The sequence below is a fragment of the Dromaius novaehollandiae genome, chromosome 2 (genome assembly GCF_036370855.1).
Source record: "Dromaius novaehollandiae isolate bDroNov1 chromosome 2, bDroNov1.hap1, whole genome shotgun sequence".
Taxonomy (NCBI): domain Eukaryota; kingdom Metazoa; phylum Chordata; class Aves; order Casuariiformes; family Dromaiidae; genus Dromaius; species Dromaius novaehollandiae.
Window position 1 is genome coordinate 120,299,341 of NC_088099.1, and position 7,992 is coordinate 120,307,332.

Genomic DNA, 7,992 nt, shown 5'->3' on the forward strand with positions numbered 1-7,992 from the left:
AAAGCGAACTTCTCTTCCATCAGGTCCCCTCCAGGTTCTCCATTTCGCCTTTACTTCTCAAGATGTAGTTTTCCATAAGAAAAATACCAAGGCAAAAGCTCTGAAAGCCGATGGGTTTTGAAATACACACATTCATCTGCGTAGTGTTCTAGTAGGTATGGGAGCATGAGCATGAACCATAAAGGATGTGAGAACATATCTTTTTTCTTTCCTTTATAAAACACCAAGTGTGTTTAATGTGCAAGATTTGAAAGGCTACCTTTTTGAGTAACTAATACTGTATTTTAAGCTACAAAAAAGGGGAAGCTATGTACCCTGTCAGATGCACCGTTATGTGCTGGGCTAAGGGAAGAGTGAAGATTACTTTTCTAGTCCCTGTCCTGACCTATCTGTATTATTTATTTATCCTGAAATGATTTACTGCACAAGGTTGCAAATCCTCCACTTCTTAGCTCCCACACTCAGGCTGAGCTTCCAGACTAGCCTTCTTACGCTAGCTGACACTGTTGTGGCAGGCAGAAATACAGAAAGGGAACACGTGTTCCTGGACTAATGGATGCTGTGCCCACTAGAGACGGTTTATTCCCATCTTTGCAGATGTGGAGGAACCTCTCCCAGTAAAATGGGTGTGCTCCTCCTAGGAAAGAAAGTGTCAAATGCTGAGAAAGCTGCTCTGTGCTGCAGAAGATGCCTAATCATGTAGATGCTCTCATCCTTCCCTCTCAGGGAACTGATGTTAAATACGTTGCCCACCTGCATCCCCACTATTCTGTACTGAAGATACTTAGCAACATCCATGGTTTGCACTACTATTTAGCTTAAGCTCTAATTTGGTGCTAACATAGCCTAAACTTTTGTTCCAGAGCCCCTCACTGTCTCAGTCATTAGGCAGTTTGAAGTTGGTTTAGCGTTGTATTCAAATAATTCACACCATTTCCTGATTTTGCATTATCCGTGGCTTTATTTTACCTTCTTTCAGACAATGGCTGCATGTTACTGTTGTTCCAGTGGTTTGAGAGATGAGATGGAGGGACTTTTTTCCGAGTCTTTGTGCTGTGCTAACATGGTGCTAACATGGTGCTGTTCATGCGATAACCTCGGAATAAGCACTTTCACCTCTGCCTCTTATCTTTGCAGCAGCTTTGGTGTTGCTTTTTCTTTGTACCTGCCACCATATTTTGAAGAGAAAACAATGGTGTGCTGCAATCTGTTTTTAAAGCTATTGCCAGTAGAATAAAGAATGAGATATAAAGAGAGATGTGTCCCAAATTGCAGCCTGCCTTGGGTGTTGGTTTGGCTAGCAAAATATACAATCAGCAGAGCACAGGGCTCTGTGAAAGAGATTCTCTTAACCAAATCCTGTCACAAGTATCAACGCGTAAATAATTAGTTGTGAGTAAATGGATAAAAAAATTTCTTAAAAGAAGCCAGCTGTTTGTAAGCCAGGCACATCAATCTAACATAGGCAATATCTATAGAAAAAGATAACCAGATTCTCATCTTATTTATACTTCTGAAAGTTCAGAGAAATTCAGAGCAATTCAGGTTTACCTCCAGAGGAGCTGAGATCAGAATTGGACACCCAGTGACCACACAATTTAACACTGATCAGGTAGAATATGCCATCTTTTTGAGTCCTTAAAGCCCAAAGACTGAATTGTTCTGACCCATCAGGGAAGGATTCAGGCCAGGAATTGCATGAGAAATATTCAGTCTCTATTGGAGCTTGAAAGAGAATACAGTTGTCACCAGTGCTGTCAGCAAGTATCTTTGAAATCTGCCTGGCTAAAAACAACAGTGTTTGGAACTGCTTCTGGATGCTGCATTCTGCATTTTCCTTCAGAGATGGGAAGCATGTGGCTAGGCTGCAAATTAGCCAACACTGGGATTTAGGCATACTCCTGACGAATAAAAAGGATGGCATGATGCCTCCCGAGGCTTGGAATGCAGGGCAACAAGTTTGCTCCAAAATAAACGTCATGTACAATATATGTATAAGGTTAGTTGGGCTTAGTTGTGTTGTCAGGGTGCTGCCTGGCAAAGACGTTGAAACATTTAGAACCCTAAAGCTAAATGGTGTTGTTTCAAGGTCCCTGGGCAGCCTCGCTCTGACACTGTGATAGGTAACCAGAAATAACCTCTTGATTATGAGCTAGAACTACGGCGTCTCAACTGAATGAACCAGGGAACATATAAGCATTGATTGCATCAGGAGCAGCAATGTGCTGAGACTGAAAAATTCAGCACTGGAATTAGTCCCAGAATTCAAGTACCCAAGTGGTTTAGGGAGTTTGTGGGGATTTGTTTGGGCCTGTCATAAACAGGCAATCTGCTGAATTCAGAGCCAGCTTGAGCTCCAGATCCCAGAAAATGCTGAACCTCCGGGACATTTGCTTTTACGAATTTTCACTCATTTCTAATGAAAGATAATGGGTCTGAGCCCACAACCCTGACTCCAAATAGATTTCTCCATCCAAGAAGAAGCACCTTTATAGAGTCCATCTCAAATGCCAAAATGCTTTACAAACTGCCTTGAAAACTAGGGACGCCTGAAATGCCTCCTCTTCTGAAAGAAACGCAGCAATCAGTGACGTAGCACCAGTCAAGGTAGGAGCACAAGGAGCATCCCAGCCTCATCAGCCACATCAGAGAGCTGGGAGTTAAGATGGCAAGAGGCCTTGAGCCTGCTTCCACTCTCACGTGTAGCAATGGCTACAAACACCTACAGCTGGCCAAACAATCCCGGATGCTGACACATAATGTTTCCCAACGCCGTCTAGAAGGCTGCTTCCCCTTTCCCCTTCCTGACTAGCTGGAATGTTTATAGTTAATCATTTTCAGATGGAAATATACTTTATCTTGGGGTAGGAAGCTGCAAAGAAGCTCAAGAGATGTAATCACTTGCCAAACTCTGAGGTACAGAAGTTGTTAAATTAAGCCATGTGATGGGTCTAAAATGGGCTAATTTATGCTACTTTGAACATCATTCTAGCCCTTTTAACATGTTTCCCCCAATTAAGCTGTTCAGGCCACAGATCTAAATAGCTGTCTACACAGGCTGCCAATTGATTAATTCCCTAATGATGGACTGAAGCTACAGCTTTTGTTTCTTAATCTCTCCTTTCTCTGTTAATGGCAAATCATTCATAAAATGAATCTTACAAATATAAGTAAACACACAGGAGTACAGGGGACAGATTGCATATAGATTTATTGCAGAATTAATTTTTGATTGACCTTAACGATTTATTATGAGTTTTGTTTTCTCTTTTCTCACAAAGCCACAGGAGTCTGGTAGGAAATTTCCTGAACTTAAGCTTATGGTTTAGACTGCAGCCTGCGAAGAGCTCAGATGGCTGCCCATGCAGAAGATACACTGAGGATGCTCTTCAGCAGGGCACTTTGTTGGATCAAGGCCTCTGCGGACAAGATCTGGAAGATAAGACTGCAAGGAGATAACAGTTTAGTTTTTCAGTCGAGCTCTATACTTCTATTGCACTTGCAACAGCAGAATCTGAGTGTCCATGCAGAACGATGCCTAAGGTCTATGAGAATGATAGGGAGAATAAGCATGTATGTAGTCCTCTCTTCGGGAAGAGTCCATCACCAAGTGTAATCACACACTCCTGAGAGGATGTAGGAAGGCTCTTAGCGCCCTTTGGACGAACATTGTTTGAGGAAAAGCTTCCAATTCTACAGGCCAAGCAAGTGAAGTCTGGGTAGAGGTCATAAAGAAGGCTGTGGGAGAGGACTCAGTAAACAGAGTAAGAGAAAGACTGAAGACGAAGCAGTGAGGAGTCTCTCTGATTCCTGTTATTGCAGAGACAAGGCTAACTTTTCAAAGCTCTTTCACACAGCGCAAGAAGAATCACATCTTTGAAGTGCATCACTCAGCCTGTCATCTCTGCGTTCTGAGCTGCATAGCAAAAGAGAAACAAAATAATGGATGTGAGAACTTAATTAATTCAAGAATTAGAAGAGTTGAGAAATGGGGCCGTTCAAAAGTGTGACCCAGATAAGATTCACTGTATGCTATAAATCATCCATTATTGTTTAGAGTTTGCTTTCTCCACACTTGACCTTCATCATCATTCTCTCACTTGAGTCTGGGTGTCATCACAAAAGTACTGGGTACATGGGTGGAAGCAGAGCAGACACATTTGATCGCATTTCCCTGACTGCTTGCATTTTTACAGAAAAGAAAATAAACAATGAAAATTGAACTGAGTTTGCTGTCTAATATTTCTCTGAGCACCATGTGAGGTAGACAGCTCTTCAGAGGGAAGAAAGTTTAGCTTGTGACATTCCCAATTAAACCCTTCATCTTGAAGATAATTAACCAGTGTTAAAAACTTCCCAGCCCTGGACAGCAAAGGATACATCCTCCAAAAGTAGATGCCTACTTAAAAACACAATGCCTTTTCCTGCCTGTACTTGCCCTGGGAGTGTTACAATGGACTGACATTGTGAATGTATTTGCAAACAGATAGTTAAGTCTGTAGATTGCATCTGTACAACTGGGTGGAGGCCACAGTTGGGGAAAATCAAGGAGGCTCTTCTGGCACAATTTACGGTGGCTGACAGAACCTGGATGGTCTTTTCTGCTGGACAAGTCACGGCTAAAGGAGCAGGCTCTGCCACAGCACTCTGAACCCAAACTAGCCCTATTTAAGGAAATTCACTGTCAAATGCACTTGAATATCAGTTAGGTTATTGCAGAGTGGGGAGATAGTAGCCTGTGCCATATTATAGGTACACCCCCAATCCCGAGGCTGGCTGGAGGCAGGTCTAACCCCTGGCGCAATCCAGAACAGCCTCAAGGCTGCTCTGGGTTGTGCTGGTTTTTGACAGTCCCCCTGGGGCTGGCTTTTCTTGGCATACCTCTGAAACACTACCTTGGAGGAGAAGCTGGAGGAAAGGGTGAGGGGGAAGTGTTGCACAGACCTACCTACTTACTCTTACGTACATACATCATAACCTGGCTGAGAGTCACTCCAGCTATGACAGCTACCTGAAAACCTATCCACTGCCAGAGTGGTAAGAGAGTGTTGTTGGGGAGACCCTATAGTTGGCCCAACGTCTTCCTTTTATGTAGCATTTTATTAGCTTTAAAACAATTTGTTTAATTCTTGTTTTTAATGTTTTACATATATTTTGGGAATTATCTTGTCTTGTAAATCCTCATGCAGCCATTGCAGAGGGAGCACATGACCATCACCACCTTGTATCTGCACAGGCAGAGCCCATGGCTACTTCAAAAAATGTTCCTCCAAGAGAAAAACTCTCAGGTCACCTGATACCACTTCTCTGTCCTGCTGCAGTATCCATAAGCCAGGGTGTAGCAGATGACACTTCCAACTTACAGATCAATAGTATTGTTATTATTCATGTCATTAATAACACACTTAAGTAATAATACACTTCAATGATAGTTGCTTTCATCCAAGTAACTCAGAATACTTATGGAGCACAATATGAGGCTTTATTCACAAGCACTAATTATTTATTCCTGTATTAGTCTGCTCTCCTGTTGATTTATTACTCTGTTGACATCAGAGAAGGCAAAAGATACAGTAGACAATCCCCTCATTTATTCTGTTCATCAATTTTGATCTGATATTTGAATATCTGGAATGCAAATATTCCAGTCTTGATTTCCCTAAAAGTGACTGTGTTGTAGCATTGTGCATCAGTCCTGCAGCGTGAAATCTCGACTCCATCTCTGAACTTCAGTAACTCCAACTGGCCTCCACACTCACAGAAAGAAAGTGGAAGTTATTCGAAGTAGGGATTAGGTATGCCTTTGTGTTTGCAGAGCACCGAGTATAATGGGACCCTCGCAGGATCTCTGGATGCTGCTATGATACAAATGTTAAATACTATTCTTCACAGTGTTAGCTATTGGGAAAGGTTTCAGGTAATTAGAAACACAGGGAATGAAGGATATCTGCCTGAACACAGAATGAAGTATTTTAAGCAAACTCCTGAATTCTTACTTGTCTTTTCATCATATATTACGTTGTTAGTCTCTATAAGAGGTGATTTTCAGGTTAAATCCCATTTTCCTTCTCTATAGACTAAATTCATCTTTGATATAAGCGGGCACAAGTCCATTAACCTCAATAGAGTTACGTTCACTCACTCCAACGTCGAATCTGTCCCAGTGGGTTTATGCTGTAAATCTATCCCAGAAGCAATGGTTATAGAGGTATTGGTTCTGCTCTGAATTTCATTCAGACTTTTCAAATAAGCCCTTTAGAGGAGCTTGGGAGTGCTTTTACTCTCTGCACCAACCCATAAGTCTCTCTCCAGAACCACTTTTTAGCTTCAGCCTCTTCTTCTCTTCGCAGCTTTAATTCTCTTTTTTTGACAATTTGTTTATCTGTTGCATTATCGCTTGTAGCCTATCTCCTACTATCTGAGTAAGTCTGGTAATCAACACTCCCCATGCTGCTGCCTATAGCCATGGTATCTTGGCTTGAGATGGCCTTGTCAAATCTTACAAGCTAAGTAAGGTTGGGTCTGGCTGGTATTTGGACAGAAACCCTTGAAGGAAAACCCCAAGTGCTATACAAGTAGGTGGTGTCCTTCCTTCCTAGGCCAGTGCCGTGAGTAATCTTAACCAGTGCTCTAAAATGCTGTGCCATGACACTACACTGCTGAAGGTATAATCACCGGCTGATGGGTAAATTCAAGGTGAATCTTACCCGAACTGTAGAAAATTCTTGCCTGTCATCTCAGCTGATTCCAGCACAGAACACAGAACATGTGTTTTTTTAACACCACTTTGCCTCTGTTCCTTTTAATATTACTACTTCTGAAGTATATTCATTCACAGAACAATATGGAAGCCCTCTGGTGTCCAATTTAAACACCTATAAATTTGTCTGTGTAGTCTCTACCCAACTGGACAGATAAAATGTTTGCTTTCTATTTCAGTATTCTTGCGTTCTATTTTCAAATAAACCTCTTCATTTCCATTTCTTTCTTTCTTTCTTTTTTTTTTTTTTTTCCAGTGGCAAGTCCCCGGGTTGGATACATGGTCCTGTGGGTACCTGGACAGGAGCAGACCTTCTGCAGCCTAGCTGAGCCCTGGGCGATGCCGCAGCCACTGATGGATCTGTGCCAGATCTTCCTGCAGCTCAAATACGGATGGGATTTGACCCCTTTCTTACAAGAGGGCTTTCAGCATGTTGTTTCCTTGACGTTTCACAAATTCTCTCCCTCCAGATTACCCACTGCTGTAGAGGAGAGTCTCCAACCATCTATTCCTATCTGTCATCACCAAGTCCCAGGTTGTTCCTGGAGGGAAGCTTGGGAATGATTAAATAACTAAACAGCATTATGAAGGTCTCTGCACTGCAAAGGTGGAAGAATCTGTCCAGTGGTTCAAATGTTACCCTGAGATTTTCAGGAGCATCCTAGGTTTGTGAAGCTGGTAGCTGTGCTCCTTCTAGGGGTGGAGGATGGACAGGGTTGCCCCACGGTGGGTCCATGTAGGCTGGAGTTTGTCAGACCCAAATATCTCTTTCTGCATATGGTATCTTTATGAGAGTCACTGAAGGGGGATCTGACTGCTAACAGAAGAGTTCTCTGCTCTTCTGCCCATCTGGGCTAATAAAGGGCAGATGAAAGGGAAGGATTTGCTCAGAAATCACAGTTTGGTCTTTGCAAAACAATAAGGAGACTGATTTCAAGGCAGAGCATAGAAATGTTCAGTTAATAAGGGCCCCAGAGGATCCAAAGGATTTTAGTTCAGGGATGTAGATTATGCAGGCAGTAGTAGCCCTTTAAGGGATCTAGGAAAATTAAGGGTGAGGAAAGGGAATGCGTTTAATCCCTTCATTGAGTACATGGGAGAATTATACAGCATACAGTCATTGCTGACGCTCAGTATCATGTCCTAGGATTGAACATAACTTCATTTCCAGTCTAGAATTTACCCACCAAACAGAGAGGTTGAAAGGCAACATTAATTTTGCATCTGTCCAG